Genomic DNA, 16,694 nt, shown 5'->3' with positions numbered 1-16,694 from the left:
GAAAAGATCTTAAAAGAGAGCTAGAAGAAAAATGGGGAAAGGAAGGGAAAACTTTGCAAGTGAGTTTGAAAAAGGCATATAACTCATTAAAAATAAATTGGAAAAAGAAAACAACTCCTAGGAAAACAGAATTTCTAAATTATAAAAAGAAAATAATTGCTTAAAAATAATTAGTGAAATGGAAAAAAACTTCCATACAACAAAACAACTCATTTAAAAACTCATTAGGATAAATACAAAAAGAAGGAAAAAAAGTAAATGAAGAAAATAATTCATTTGAAATCAGAACTGAACAAATGGAAATGAATGCTTTGAGACATCAAGAATCAGTCAAGCAAAATCCCCCCCAAAATGAAAAAAAAATAGGAAAAAAAAAGTTAAATATCTACTTGGGAAAATAACAAACCTGAAAAATATATCTAGGAGAGATAATCTAAGGATTATTGGACTCCCTGAAAACCATGATTAAAAAAAAAAAAAAAAGCATAGACACTATTTTTCAAGAAATCATCAAAGAGAACAGCCCATATGTTATAGAATCACAGGGTAAAATAACCATTGAAAGAATTCATCAAACACTTCCTGAATGAGACCCTAAAATTAAAACTCCAAGGCATATTGTGGCTAAATTTCAGAACTATCAAACTAAGGAAAAATATTACAAGCAGCCAGAAAAAACAATTCAAATACCAAGGAACTACAATAAGGATTACTCAAGATCTAGCAGCTTTCACAATAAAGAATCAAAGGGCCTGGAATCTGATATTCTGAAACACAAAGAAACTTGAAATGCAGCCAAGAATAAACTACCCTGATAACCTAAGCATTTTATTCCAGGAAAGAAGATGGGCATTTGATGAAACAGGTGAATTCCATTTATTTCTGATGAAAAAAGTAACAGAACTAAACAAAAAATTTGGCCTCCAAATATAGGATTCAAGAGAAGCATAAAAAGGTAAAAAGAACTCTTGAGAATTGTATTTCTGTTATGGGTATACATAGAGAGTGAATCTATAATTTGATTTTACTGTAATAATATAAAAAGGAACTAGAGGTGGAAAGGGGATTGTACCCAAAAAAGGGAAAAGTGGAAGTAAAAAGAAGAAAATTACATCTCATGAAGAGGCAGATTGTAATTGAGGGAAAGAAGGGAAGGGGATGAACATTGTGTGAATCTTAATCTCATCAGATTTGGCTCTAAAAGAAAATACTAGACATATTTGGTTTACAGAGAAACTTTTTTTACCTTATTTAAAAGTGGGAGAGAAAAGAAAAAAGGGAAAGGATAGGCTAAATAGAAGGGAATGCAGAAATAGTAGAAGAAAGGTATAAGAAAAGGGGAGGGACTCTAAAAGGGGAGGGCTGCTTGAGATAAGTTGTGACCATAAGTTATTAGGAAAAGGGGTAAGGGGAAAAGGAAAGAGAAAAGTATAATCTGTGGATTATAAGATGGCAGGAAATACAGAATTAATAGTTGTGAATGGGGTGAACTTTCCCATAAAGTGGAGGTGGATAGCAGATTAGATTAAAAGCTAGACTCTGTAGTATTCTAGTGGATTTTCTGGAGGTCTCTGAACCAGCCTTTGTTTCAGCAGAGTAATCATCACAAGAATAGCCAGGTGTTAAAGTCCAAATTCTTTATTATCTCCTTCAAAATCTTGTCTCCTTGCCTGGGGCTTGGCTAGGTATCTTGAGGTCCTCCAAAATGTGTCTTGGTTTCTGTTGGGGGGGCAGGAGGACCACCACAGAAGTCTCTCTTGAAGTTTGTCTCAGTCAGAGAACTTGTGCTCCAGCCTCCAGCCACTGTCTTCCCCCATTCTGTTCCAGTCTGTCTCAGAGCCCTTCTGAGTCTGTTTCTGCTTGAATGTGTCCCAGTTTATATGTAGTATACTGAGTATAAACCAATCATGATATCACTAAGTAACCATTATTTGTTGTAAGATTAAACTAGAGAACTATTGATCATCATGCTTAACTATATAACCATTGGCTTATCAATTCCACTGACTTAACACCTTGTAAGAATTCTTGTTACAAGTACAAGAGTTCTAAACCCATAACAAGACTCTAACAATATGTTGGTTACAAGAAACACATTTAAAGCAAGGTGATACCTACAGAGTAAAGGTAAAAGGCTGGAGCAAAATCTATTGTGCACCAGGTGAAGTTAAAAAAAAAAAAAAAAAAAAAGCAGGGGCAGCCATTCTGATCTCAGATCAAGCAAAAGCAAAAATTGATCTAATTAAAAGACATAGGAAGGAAACTATATCTTGCTAAAGGATATATAGATAATGTCTATTACATATATATATTTATATATATATATATATATATATACACACACACACATGAAATATATATGCACCAAGAGTTATAGCATCTAAATTCCTGAAGAAGTTAAGAGAGCTGCAAGAAGAAATAGACAGAAAAACTATAATAGTGGGAGATCTCAACCTTGCACTCTCAGAATTAGATAAATTAAACCAGAAAATAAATAAGAAAGAAGTCAAAGAAGTAAATAGAATACAAGAAAAGTTAGGTATGATAGATCTTTGGAGAAAATTTAATGGAGACAGAAAGGAGTACACTTTCTTCTCAGCAGTTCATGGGATCTATATAAAAATTGACCATATATTAGGACATGAAGACCTCAAAATCAAATGCAGAAAGACAGAAATATTAAATGCATTCTTTTCAGATCACGATACAATAAAAAACTACATTCAATAAAAAGCCAGGAGAAAATAGACCAAAAAGTAATTAGAAACTAAATAATCTTATCCTAAAGAATGAATGGGTGAAACAGCAAATCATAGACCCAATTAGTAATTTCATCCAAGAGAATGACAATAATGTCACAACATACCAAAATTTGTGGGATGCAGTCAAAGCAGTAATAAGGGGAATTTTTATATAATTTAAGGCTTTCTTGCATAAAATAGAGAAAAGGAAGATCAATGAATTGGGTTTATATCTAAAAAAAATAGCAAAAGGGCAAATCAAAACCCCCCAATCAAATACTAAACTTGAAATTCCAAAAAATTAAAGGAGAGATTAATAAAATTCAAAATAAAAAACTATTCAATTAATGAATAAAACTGAGTTAGTTTTATAAAAAAAAATCAACAAAATAGATAAATTTATGGTAAATTTGATTTAAAAAAGGAAAGAAAAAAAAATCAAATTGTTAGTCTTAAAAATAAAAGGGAGAACTTTCCACTAATGAAGAGGAAACTAGAGCAATTATTAGATGTTAATTTGCCCAACTTTATGCCAATAAATTTGATAATCTAAGTGAAATGGAGAAATACCTACAAACATATAGGTTGCCCAGATTAACAGAGGAGGAAGTAAATGCTTATGTAATCCCATTTTAGAACAAGCTGTTAATTAATTCCCTAAGAAAAAATCCCCAGGACTAGATGGATTTACATGTGAATTCTACCAAACATTTCAAAAACAATTAACTCCAATACTATATAAACTTTTTGAAAAAATAAGAAATGAAGGCCTCCCACCAAATTCCATTTATGACACAGGCATGATACTGATACCTAAACCAGGTAGGATGAAAACAGAGAAAGAAAATTATAGATCAATCTCCCTAATGGATATTGATGCAAAAATCCTAAATAAAATATTTGCAAAAAGATTACAGAAAATCATCCCCAGGATAATACACTATGATCAAGTAGGATTTATACCAGGAATGCAGGGCTGGTTCAATATTATGAACACTATTAGCATAATTGACTATATCAATAACCAAATTAACAAAAAATATGATTATTTCAATAAATGCAGAAAAAGCATTTGATAAAACCCAACATGCATTTCTATTAAAACCACTAGAGAGTATAGGAATAAATGGACTCTTCCTTAAAATAGTCAGACGCATCTATCTAAAACCATCAGTAAGCATCATATGTAATGGGCATAAACTGGAACCATTCCCAACAAGATCAGGAGTGAAACAAGGTTGTCTATTATTAGTTATTATTACTATTCAATATTGTATTAAAATGATAGCTTTGGCAATAAGAGATGAGAAAGAAATTAAAGGAATTAGAATAGGTAAGGAGGAAACCAAATTATTATTACTCTTTGCAGTTGCTATGATAGTATATTTAGAGAACCACAGAGAAGCAACTAAAAAGCTATTAGAAATAATCTACAACTTTAGCAAAGTTGCAGGATACCAAATAAATCCACATAAATCATCAGTATTTTTATATATCATTAACAAAATCCAACAGAAAGAGATACAAAGAGAAATTCCATTTAAAATAATTGTCAATAGTATAAAATTTGGGGGAATTTATCTGCCAAGAGAAAGTCAAGAACTATGTGAGCAAAACTACAAAACACTTTCCACACAAATAAAGTCAGATCTAAATAATTGGAAAAATATTAAGTGTTGTTGGATAGGTTGAGTGAATATAATAAAGATGACAGTATTACCTAAACTAATCTATTTATGTAGTGCTATACCAATCAAATTCCCAAGAAACTATTTTAATGATAATAATTATTTAATGATAATCTAGAAAAAATAACAACAAAATTCATCTGGAAGAACAAAAGGTCAAGAATTTCAAGAAAACTAATGAAAAAAAAAATCAAATGAAGGTGGCCTAGTTGTACCAGATCTAAAATTATATTATAAAACAATGGTCATCAAAAACATTTGGCACTGGCTAAGAAATAAACTACTTAATCAGTGGAATAGATTAGGTTCACAAGACAAAATAGTCAATAACTATTGAAATCTAGTATTTGACAAACTTAAAGACCCAAGATTTTGGAATAAGAATTTAAAATTTGACAAAAACTACTGGAAAAATTGAAAACTAGTATAGCAGAAACTAGGCATTGACCCACACTTAACACCTTACACCAAGATAAGGTCAAAATGGATTCATGATCTAGGAGTAAAGAATGAAATTATAAATAAATTAGAAGAACATAGGATAGTTTACCTCTCAGACTTGTGGGGGAGGAAGGAATTTGTGACCAAAGAAGACCTAGAGTTCATTATTGATCACAAAATAGATAATATTGGTTATATTAAGTTAAAAATGTTTGCACAAACAAAAGTAATGCAAACAAGATTAGAAGGGAAGAAATCAACTGGGAAAACATTTTTACATTCAAAGGTTCTGATAAAGGCCTCCTTTCCAAATTATATAGAGAATTGACTCAAATTTATTTATAAGAAATTAAGCCATTCTCCAATTGATAAATGGTTGAAGGATATGAACAGACAATTTTCAGATGAAGAAATTGTAACTATTTCTAGTCATATGAAACAGTGCTCCAAATCACTATTGATTAGAGAAATGTAAATTAAGACAACTCTGAGATACCACTACACACCTCTCAGATTGGCTAAGATGACAGTTAAAGATAATGATGAATGTTGGAGGGGATGTGGGAAAACTGGGACACTGATACATTGTTGGTAGAGTTGTGAAAGAATCCAGCCATTCTGGAGAGCAGTTTGGAACTATGCTCAAAAAATTATCAAACATGCATACCCTTTGATCCAGCAGTGTTTCTACTGGACTTATATCTCAAAAGGATCTTAAAGAAGGGAAAGGGACCCAAATGTGCCAAAATGTGTGTGGCAGCCCTTTTTGTAGTGGCAAGAACCTGGAAACTGAGTGGATGCCCATCAATTGGAGGATGGCTGAATAAATTGTGGTATATGAATGTTATGGAATATATTGTTCTATAAGAAATGACCAGCAGAGTGATTTCATAGAAGCCTGGAGAGACTTATGAAAATGAAATGAAAGAGAAGAACCAAGAGATCATCATACATGACAATAAGAAGATTATCCCATGATCAATTCTGATGGAACTGGCTCTTTTCAACAATAAGATGATTCAAATGTCATCCAATTGTTTAGTAATGAAGAGGATCAGCTACACCCAGAGAGAGAACTATGGGAAATGAGTGTGGACCACAACAACATTTCTCCTCTTTCTATTATTGTTTGCTTGCATTTTTCTTTTCCTTCTCAGGTTTTTTTCTTTCTTTCTAGATCCAATTTTTCTTGCGCAGCAAGATAACTGTATAAATATGTATACATATATTGGATTTAACATATACTTTAATGTAGGAGGCCAGAACTCTGAAAGGGTGTACTTAAATCTAAGACAGCAGGGTGCTTATAGTTAGGTACCTACTGGGTGTGAGATGGTGGTTCTCTAAGCACATGCTTGATATAATGTAATGATATGATCAATCTAGTTGGAGTATACTTAGTTTAATGTGATGTGATGTTCAACAGCTTCACATGCCCAGTGTGATGTGGTGATATAGTCAGGCTGAATATTTAAGGGGAGTCCCAGAGACAGAGGACTCTCTCTCTCTCTCTCTCTCTCTCTCTCTCTCTCTCTCTCTCTCTCTCTCTCTCTCTCTCTCTGGCGCAGCTCTTAGCAGCAGCTCTTAGCCACAGAAGACTTCAGGCTCCAGACTCCAGAATCCAGAGTCCATATTGGACCAGTCACATGGCAACTCTCCTGTCTCCTTCACTTCTCTACCCTAAGACTAAGGACTTTGCTTGATCCTGAGATCCTCTACAGAGCTAGCCCGGACATTGCACTTTAACATATTTAACATGTATTGGACTATCAGCCATCTAGATGAGAGGGTGGGGGGAAGGAGGGGAAAAGTTGAAACAGAAGGTTTTGCAAGGGTCAGTGTTGAAAAATTACCCATGCGAATGTTTTGTAAGTAAAAACTATAATTAAAAAAAAAAAGTTTGATAATGGTCATTCAGAAACAAAAGATAATATACTTAGCACATTTCATAAGTTGTATGCACTGAGGATAACCCCAAATTGATTAAGTTAACTGAAACTCTCTATCATAAATTGCCATCTTTGGTTTGTCAAATAAACAGCAGAGAGGTAAAAGCCCCTTAAGGATATTTCACACTTAGATGATCAGTAAGTGAAATAAATACCCAGACTTTTTAGTCCTTTTTGCTAATAATGTCTCAAGGATGATCTCCATACCTTTTAAGAAAAAAAAAATAGCCTAATTTTGATGGGGTAACAGTTAATATACTGTTCTCATCACATTAACCAACCCCTACATTTTACAGATGAAGAAACTAAGACTCAGAATTGCAACCCAGATTAAACAATTTTCCCATTGTCAAATAGGAAGTCAGTAGCAGAGCAAGAATCAAATTAAAATCCTCTGATGATTCTTTATACTGCACCAGAAATCCTCATTCCCTCATTTTGTTTTGTTTTGTTTTGTTTTCTCTTCGCACTCATTAAATCTTATATAATCTGGCTTCTGAATCCACCATTCAATTGAAGGAACATTCTCCAAGCTAAATTCAATGATCTTTTCTTGGTATTTCCCAAACATACATCTTAAAATGTCACCTTACCTGCTCCTTCTCCATTCTACCATCACATACACAGACACACAGTCAAAAGATTTTAAATTCCTATTTGTTGCCTCCAATAAAAAATGGGAACTACTTTAGAATTTTAAACTATTCACAGTCTTGAATCTACTTATCTTTTCAATTATACTTTTTTATCAGTGGTTTTTTTATATCATAATCTAAAAATAATTCTAGATAATCACTAAAGTCCCTTCTAATTCTAAACCCTACATCTGAACAGAGGCAAGCTTCCCAATTCCCCAACAATAACTTCCATAATAGTGAGAAAGTTCCAGTGAGTTACAAGTATCATCCTCCCAGGTAGAAATGAAAACAGATAAACCTTATTAAGTTCCTTATGATAACATGTTCCTAATTACCTCTTTATGTTTCTCCTGAGTCCTGAATTTGAAAATCAAATATTCCATTCAACACTGGTATTTCATCATGAATGCTTAAAAACCTTCTATTTCATTGAATGAACACTTTTTCCCCTGAAGTAGGGGAATCACCTGTGTAGGTGATTCTTGGTTATAATTCTAGTATTTAGTGTCAGAAAATATTTTTTAGCTTTTCTTATAAAGCATAATTCTCCTATGCCCTGGGATCAAAGCGTAGTTTTGAAGGTTGAATCCTTTAGTATGCTTAAAATAAGAACTTTTTATTGATTCAGTATTGATCTTACCTTGCAGTCAATGTTGCATTGTGTTTGAGTGTGGTTTCATAGATGTGGGCGGTACATGAGTGTATGGTTATCAATGAGTATAGATCTAGGTTCCCTATCGTTTTAGTGATAATAATGATATTAATTCTAATGATGACAACAATGATGGTGTTGAGAATGATGATGCTTAGGACTCATCATTTTAATTTAGTGACTATTATTTCCAAGGTAAGAGATCTCACTGAATTAGCATTTGTTTCATTGGTATATGACATCTTTCCTTTAGTGGAAACATTAGCATGAAGTATATAGAACTAGATTTGGACCCTGGAAAAATCTGAATTTAAGTCCTATCACTGACTTTATGAGGATGGCTAAGCCACTTTTGATGCCCTACACAATTCAGTAAAAATCACCTCATAGAAAGTTGCTCATCTGAATTGGTATAGGGAATGCAGACAATGGAATTTCCTGCAGTTCTCAGGTCTGGACAATTCCTAGAGATCATTTAGGGTTTATTTTATAAAGAAGGAAACTGAGGTTCAGAAAGCTTTGAATACTTCATTAAAGTCACAAGTAATGGTCAGGTCCAGAATTCAGGCATGTTTCTTGAATTTTTATCATAGTAAGGCTCCTATGCTAGACACAAGAACATCCACAGGCATAGTCTCTGTCATCTCTTAGAGCTAAACAATTAATAGGTAAAATCTTCTTTAAAAATGCAAAATGATATATAAATACAAAATGATAAATGATCAATTTAATTCAATCAGCATTCATTAAAATACCCACTAGTACTGGATACAGCATTAGTGAAAGGGATAGTCCAAAAGCAAAAAAGAAATAATTTCTGATTACAAGACATTCTGCATCTTTATCACTGTAAAAGTGAGATATAAACCAGGTGTCAATCAAAATCAAGTTATTAATAGATTATTAATGAAAAGGGATTAGAGGATCACAGATTTATAACTACCTGGAAACTAGTCCAGTGTCCTCACTTTGTAAATGAGGAAATTCAAGATCAGAAAATTTATGTCAGTTGCCTGATAGAACTGGGATCCAAAACAGGGTCTTTTAATTCCAAACTTCCTGTTCTTTCCACTGTAGAAACATCATTGAATTTGATATTAAAAGATGGGTAGACTGGTTCCGGCCAAGATGGTGGCGTGGAGGCAGACAGCTGCTTGAGCTCCTCGTTTTCTCTCAGAACTTACTTCATGACAAGCCTCTGACTTAATGCTTGACCCAGAAAGAAATCCACAAATTATCACCAAGAGAAGACATCCTTGAAAGTCACCAGAAAAGGTCTGTGTTTGCTCGGGGAAGGGTCAATCAGACTGGGCGCAGACTGAGGGCAGACAGCCAGAGCAAGACAGGCAGCTCACACAGCTCAGACCGGAGGGGGAGGGGTGTGATCTCTGCTGTTTCTGCGAAAGGGCTTTTGCCCCAGTGTGGATGCTCCGTCTTGGCAGCAAGCCAGGAACAGCAGAGAGGGTGTAAACACCGGAGGTGAAGATTAAAACCCCAGAAAGCCAGCATCTCTCAGAGCGTGGCCACCCCCAACCCCCACCTGGACTGACTCGGTGCGTTCTCAGAGCCTCAGAGCGCAGACTCAGTACAGTCATTGCTGTTCTGTTAGTGGCTCTCTGATGCCCTACCCCCAGTCTGTAGAGGAAGCCCATTAATAACATCCAGCCCCATCCCCCACAAAACAGACCAATTGTTTCTCTTGTCAGTTTGTTTTCTTTGATTCCTACTCTGACAAAATGAACAAAAAATTCAAAAGGGCTCTAACCATTGACAGCTTCTGTGTGGAGAGGGAGCAGACTTCAAATGCTGAGGAGACTAGGAACAGAATGTCCCCAGATGTATCCCCTGGGAGGGATATAAGCTGCTCCTCAATACAAAAGAACCTCATAGAGGAAATCAAAAAGGCTCTCACAAGAGAGCTGGAAGAGAAATGGGAAAAGGAAAGGGAAGCTTGGCAAGAGAGCCTGGAGAAGTCATGCCATGCATTCAAAGACAGAATGGATAAAGAAATCAAATCATTGAGAAACAAGATTAGTGAGCTGGAAAAGGTAAACAACTCCAAGGAAAACAGGATTAGAGAGCTGGAAAAAGAAATCAGCTCTCTAAAAAATAAAATGGATAAAATGGAAAAAAATTCCATAGAAGATAAAAACTCAATTGGACAATTACAAAGAGATATAAAAAAAGTGAGTGAAGAAAATACATCATTGAAAATTAGACTGGAACAAGTAGAAATGAATGACTCAAGGAGAAACCAAGAGGTAGTCAAGCAAAACCAGAGAAATGAAACAATTGAAAAGACTGTCAAGTACCTTACCAGAAAGACAACAGACCTGGAAAACAGATCCAGGAGAGACAATTTGAGAATAATCGGACTCCCTGAAAAATGGGAGGAAAAAAAGAGCTTGGACACCATTTTCGAGGAAATTATCAAAGAGAACTGCCCAGACGTTTTGGAAACAGAGGGTAAAATAGACATTGAGAAAATTCATCGATCACCTACTGAAAGGGACCCTAAAATCAAAACGCCAAGAAATATAGTGGCCAAGTTCAAGAACTATCAGACAAAGGAAAAGATATTGGAAGCTGCTAGAAAAAAACAATTCAGATATGGAGGATCCACAATAAGGATAACACAGGATCTAGCAGCATCCACATTAAAAGAATGCAGGGCCTGGAACATAATATTCCGAAAGGCTAAGGAACTTGGTATGCAGCCAAGAATAACTTACCCAGCAAGAATGAGCATCGTTTTCCAGGGAAGAAGATGGACATTTAACGAAATAAATGAATTCCATCTATTTTTGATGAAAAAACCAGACCTACATAAAAGGTTTGATCTTCAAATACAGAACTCAAGAGACTTCTAAAAAAGGTAAAAAGAAATCTTGAGAACTATACTTCTGTCAAAAAAATATGTAAAGAACATATGTACAATTTGTCTTAGAAACTAGAGGTGGAAAGGAGATTATATCATAAAAAAGTATAAAGTGGTGGTACTACATCTCATGAAGAGGCAAAGGTAACCTATTATATCTGAGAGAAAGAAAGGAGGGAGATGAACATAGCGTGTATCAATAGACATATTCGATTTATTGTGAAACTTCTTCCACTTCATTGAAAAGTGAAAGGGAAGGAGTAAGCTAAGGGGAAGGGAATACAGTAATTTCGAGGAAAAGGGGTAAAATAAGGGGAGGATCTTTAAGGTGGGGGAGGGATCCTAAAAAGGGAGGGCTGTGAAAAGCAAGTGGTGTTTACCAGTTTAATACTGGATAGGAGGGTAAAAGGGAAGGAAAGGGGAAAAGCATAAGCAGGGGTTAATAGGATGGCAAGCAATATAGAATTAGTCCTTCTAACCATAAATGTGAATGGGGCAAACTGCCTCATAAAGAGGAAGCAGTTAGCAGACTGGATTAAAAGTCAGAATCCTACTATATGTTGTTTACAGGAAACACACCTGAAACAGGATGAGACATTCAAACTAAAAGTAAAAGGGTGGAGCAGAATCTATTATGCTTCAGGCAAAAACAAAAAAGCAGGAGTAGCCATCCTCATCTCAGATCAAGCAAAAACAAAAATTGATCTAATTAAAAGAGATAAGGAAGGGCATTATATCCTGCTAAAGGGAAGCATCAATAGTGAAGCAGTATCAATATTAAACATGTATGCACCAAGTGGTGCAGCATCTAAATTCTTAAAAGAGAAATTAAGAGAGCTGCAAGAGGAAATAGATAGCAAAACTATAATAGCGGGAGATCTCAACCTTGCACTATCAGAATTAGATAAATCAAACCACAAAATAAATAAGAAAGAAGTCAAAGAGGTAAATAGAATACTAGAAAAGTTTGATATGATAGATCTTTGGCGAAAGCTAAATGGAGACAGAAAGGAATATACTTTCTTCTCAGCAGTTCATGGAACCTATACAAAAATTGATCATATACTAGGACATAAAAACCTCAAAATCAAATGCAGTAAGGCAGAAATAGTAAATGCATCCTTTTCAGACCATAATGCAATCAAAATAACATTTAATAAAAAGCCAGGGGAAAATAGACCAAAAAATAATTGGAAACTAAATAATCTTATACTAAAGAATGATTGGGTAAAACAGCAAATCATAGACATAATTAATAACTTCACCCAAGAAAATGACAATAATGAGACATCATACCAAAATGTGTGGGATACAGCCAAAGCAGTAATTAGGGGAAGTTTTATATCTCTACAGGCCTACCTGCATAAAATAGAGAAAGAGAGGGCCAATGAATTGGGTTTACAACTAAAATTGCTAGAAAAGGAACAAATTAAAAACCCCCAGACAAACACAAAACTTGAAATTCAAAAAATAAAAGGTGAGATTAATAAAATTGAAAATAAAAAAACTATTGAATTAATTAATAAAACTAAGAGTTGGTTTTATGAAAAAACCAACAAAATAGACAAACCCTTAGTAAACCTGATTAAAAAAAGGAAAGAGAAAAAGCAAATTGATAGTCTTGAAAATGAAAAGGGTGAACTCACCACTAATGAAGAGGAAATTAGAACAATAGTTAGGAGCTACTTTGCTCAACTTTATGCCGATAAATTCGATAACTTAAATGAAATGGAAGAATACCTTCAAAAATATAGCTTGCCCAGATTAACAGAGGAAGAAGTAAGTAGTCTAAATAGTCCCATCTCAGAAAAAGAAATAGACCAAGCTATTAACCAACTTCCTAAGAAAAAGTCCCCAGGACCAGTTGGATTTACAGGTGAATTCTACCAAACATTTAAAGAACAACTAACTCCAATGCTATGTAAACTATTTGAAAAAATAGGGATTGAAGGATTCCTACCAAATTCCTTCTATGACACAGACATGGTACTGATACCTAAACCAGGTAGATCGAAAACTGAGAAAGAAAACTATAGACCAATTTCCTTAATGAATATTGATGCTAAAATCTTAAATAAGATATTAGCAAATAGACTTCAGAAAATCATCCACAGGATAATACACTATGACCAAGTGGAATTTATACCAGGAATGCAGGGCTGGTTTAATATTAGGAAAACTATTAGTATAATTGACCATATTAATAATCAAATTAATAAAAACCATATGATCATCTCAATAGATGCAGAAAAGGCATTTGATAAAATCCAACATCCATTCCTACTAAAAACGCTTGAGAGTATAGGAATAAATGGACTATTCCTTAAAATAATAAGGAGCATATATTTAAAACCTTCAGTAAACATCATATGTAATGGTGATAAACTAGAACCTTTCCCTGTAAGATCAGGAGTGAAACAAGGTTGCCCACTATCACCATTACTATTCAATATAGTACTAGAAACTCTAGCCTCGGCAATAAGAGCCGAGAAAGAGATCCAAGGAATTAGAGTAGGAAATGAAGAAATCAAATTGTCACTTTTCGCAGATGACATGATGGTATACTTAGAGAACCCCAAAGACTCTGCTAAAAAGCTATTAGAAATAATTCAGAATTTTAGCAAAGTCGCAGGATACAAAATAAATCCACATAAATCCTCAGGATTTTTATACATTACCAACACAATCCAACAGCAAGAGATACAAAGAGAAATTCCATTCAAAATAACAGTCGATAGTATCAAATATTTGGGAATATATCTACCAAAGGAGAGTCAGGAATTATATGAGCAAAATTACAAAACACTTGCCACAAAAATAAAGTCAGATTTAAATAATTGGAAAGACATTCAATGTTCTTGGATAGGCTGAGCGAATATAATAAAGATGACAATACTCCCCAAACTAATCTATTTATTTAGTGCTATACCAATCAGACTCCCAAGAAACTATTTTAATGACCTAGAAAAAATAACAACAAAATTCATATGGACGAATAAAAGGTCGAGAATTGCAAGGGAACTAATGAAAAAAAAGTCAGAGGAAGGTGGTCTAAGTGTACCTGATTTAAAGCTATATTATAAAGCAACAGTCACCAAAACCATTTGGTATTGGTTAAGAAATAGACTAGTTGATCAGTGGCATAGGTTAGGTTCACAGGACAAGATAGTGAATAAAAATAGCAATCTAATCTTTGACAAACCCAAAGATCCCAAATTTTGGGATAAGAATTCATTATTTGACAAAAACTGCTGGGAAAACTGGAAATTAGTATGGCAGAAACTAGGCATGGACCCACATTTAACACCACATACTAAGATTAGATCAAAATGGGTCCAAGATTTAGGCATAAAGAACGAAATCATAAATAAATTGGAGGAACATGGGATGGTTTACCTCTCAGACTTGTGGAGGAGGAAGGAGTTTGTGTCCAAGGGAGAACTAGAGACCATTATTGATCACAAAATAGAACATTTTGATTACACCAAATTAAAAAGTTTCTGCACAAACAAAACTAATGCAAACAAGATTAGAAGGGAAGTAACAAATTGGGAAAACATTTTTACAGTTCAAGGTTCTGATAAAGGCCTCATCTCCAAAATATACAGAGAATTGACTTTAATTTATAAGAAATCAAGCCATTCTCCAATTGATAAATGGTCAAAGGATATGAACAGACAATTTTCAGATGATGAAATTAAAACTATTTCCACTCATATGAAAGAGTGTTCCAAATCACTATTGATCAGAGAAATGCAAATTAAGACAACTCTGAGGTATCATTACACACCTGTCAGATTGGCTAAGATGACAGGAACAAATAACGATGAATGTTGGAGGGGCTGTGGGAAAACTGGGACACTGATGCATTGTTGGTGGAGTTGTGAAAGAATCCAACCATTCTGGAGAGCAATCTGGAATTATGCGCAAAAAGTTATCAAAATGTGCATACCCTTTGACCCAGCCATACTACTACTGGGCTTATACCCCAAGGAACTAATAGAGAAGGGAAAGGGTCCTGTATGTGCCAAAATGTTTGTGGCAGCCCTTTTCATAGTGGCTAGAAGCTGGAAGATGAATGGATGTCCATCAATTGGAGAATGGTTGGGTAAACTATGGTATATGAATGGTATGGAATATTATTGTTCTATAAGAAATGACCAACAGGAGAAATACAGAGAGGCTTGGAGAGACTTACATCAACTGATGCTGAGTGAAACGAGCAGAACCAGAAGATCATTATACACTTCAACAATGATACTGTACGAGGATGTATGCTGATGGAAGTGGATTTCTTCAACATAGAGAAGAGCTAATCCAATTCCAATTGATTAATGATGGACAGAACCAGCTACATCCAGAAAAGGAACACTGGGAAATGAATGTAAACTGTTATTTTTACCTTCTGAATCCAATTCTTCCTGTGCAACAAAAAATTCGGTTCTACACACATATATTGTATCTAAATTATACTGTAATATATTTAACATATATAAGACTGCTTGCCATCTGGGGGAGGGGGTTGGGGGAGGAAGGGAAAAAATCTGAATAGAAGTAAGTGCAAGGGATAATGTTGTAAAAAATTACCCATGCATATGTACTGTCAAAAAATGTTATAATTATAAAATAAAATTAAAAAATTTAAAAAAAAATTAAAAAAAAAAAAAAAAAAAAAGATGGGTAGAATTGAAGCAGGTCAGAATAGACTAAAGGACCTTTGCTTGTTCAGCAAAAGCAGAAAGGATGGGCACTATTTTTATAGGCAAATGTATGCAAAAAGACTAAAATAGAAAACTCTAAGATGTACTATAGGGAGGGAAATTTTGGGAGTGGGGCAATATAGAAGATTATAGAGTTTGACTATTAGCCTAAGGAACTTAAATTTTATTTGGTAGACAATTGGGCAGGATAATTGGAAGGACTTTAACCAAAGAATATGAAATGATTGTGATAAGATGAGAAAATGAAGTGACCTGGCTACATGGTGAGGGAAAAAAAATTGAAAGAATAATGTATAGGTGGAAAGATTAGCTAAGAGATTAAAATTTCAACTAGAAAGACTCTTGTCCCAGATTAGAACCAAACTACATAACTTCATTAAAATTCTTCTCTGATTCATCATCATTTTCTGGAGGTTACCCTGGCAGTCTCAAAAGCTATGCCAATAGAATACATGTGTTGGCTGTTCCTCTCAATCTTTGATTACTGACACAGTGAAAGTATCTGTCTCCTCAGGAACTGAAGGAATGCATCACAAAAAAGTTGGTTATTTTGATATTTTTTCTTTTTTTCCATCCATGATAATTCACAAATCTTATTTACTGAAGCATAAAGTTTTTAAATTTGCTTTGTGGAGGGAAGTTATACCCACACTGATAAAATCAGTGATCCTTGAAATATTGAACTATGAATATATATCAGATATATGAGCAACTGAGCCTTCATTAACACCCAAGCAGCTGACAAGAAGCAGAGCTTCTTCCACTTTGGCACTTAAGCACTTGCAAATAGGCTAAAAAAGCTGCTAAAGAATTAATGATCCTTACTTATGAGCAGCTGTTTAAGCCCAGATTGGAGAGGAATGGGGACCAGTGAAGCACTGTTACCAATCAGTGGCAGCTGCTTCTAAGAAACAGGGAATCGAAAGATCAAGCTATTATATAGTTACAAGAAAACTTGGGCTTGCCTATTAGACAATAAAGCATCA

Source organism: Sminthopsis crassicaudata, chromosome 4, assembly GCF_048593235.1.
Source record: "Sminthopsis crassicaudata isolate SCR6 chromosome 4, ASM4859323v1, whole genome shotgun sequence".
In the NCBI taxonomy this organism is placed as follows: Eukaryota; Metazoa; Chordata; class Mammalia; order Dasyuromorphia; family Dasyuridae; genus Sminthopsis; species Sminthopsis crassicaudata.
This window is presented reverse-complemented; position numbering follows the sequence as displayed.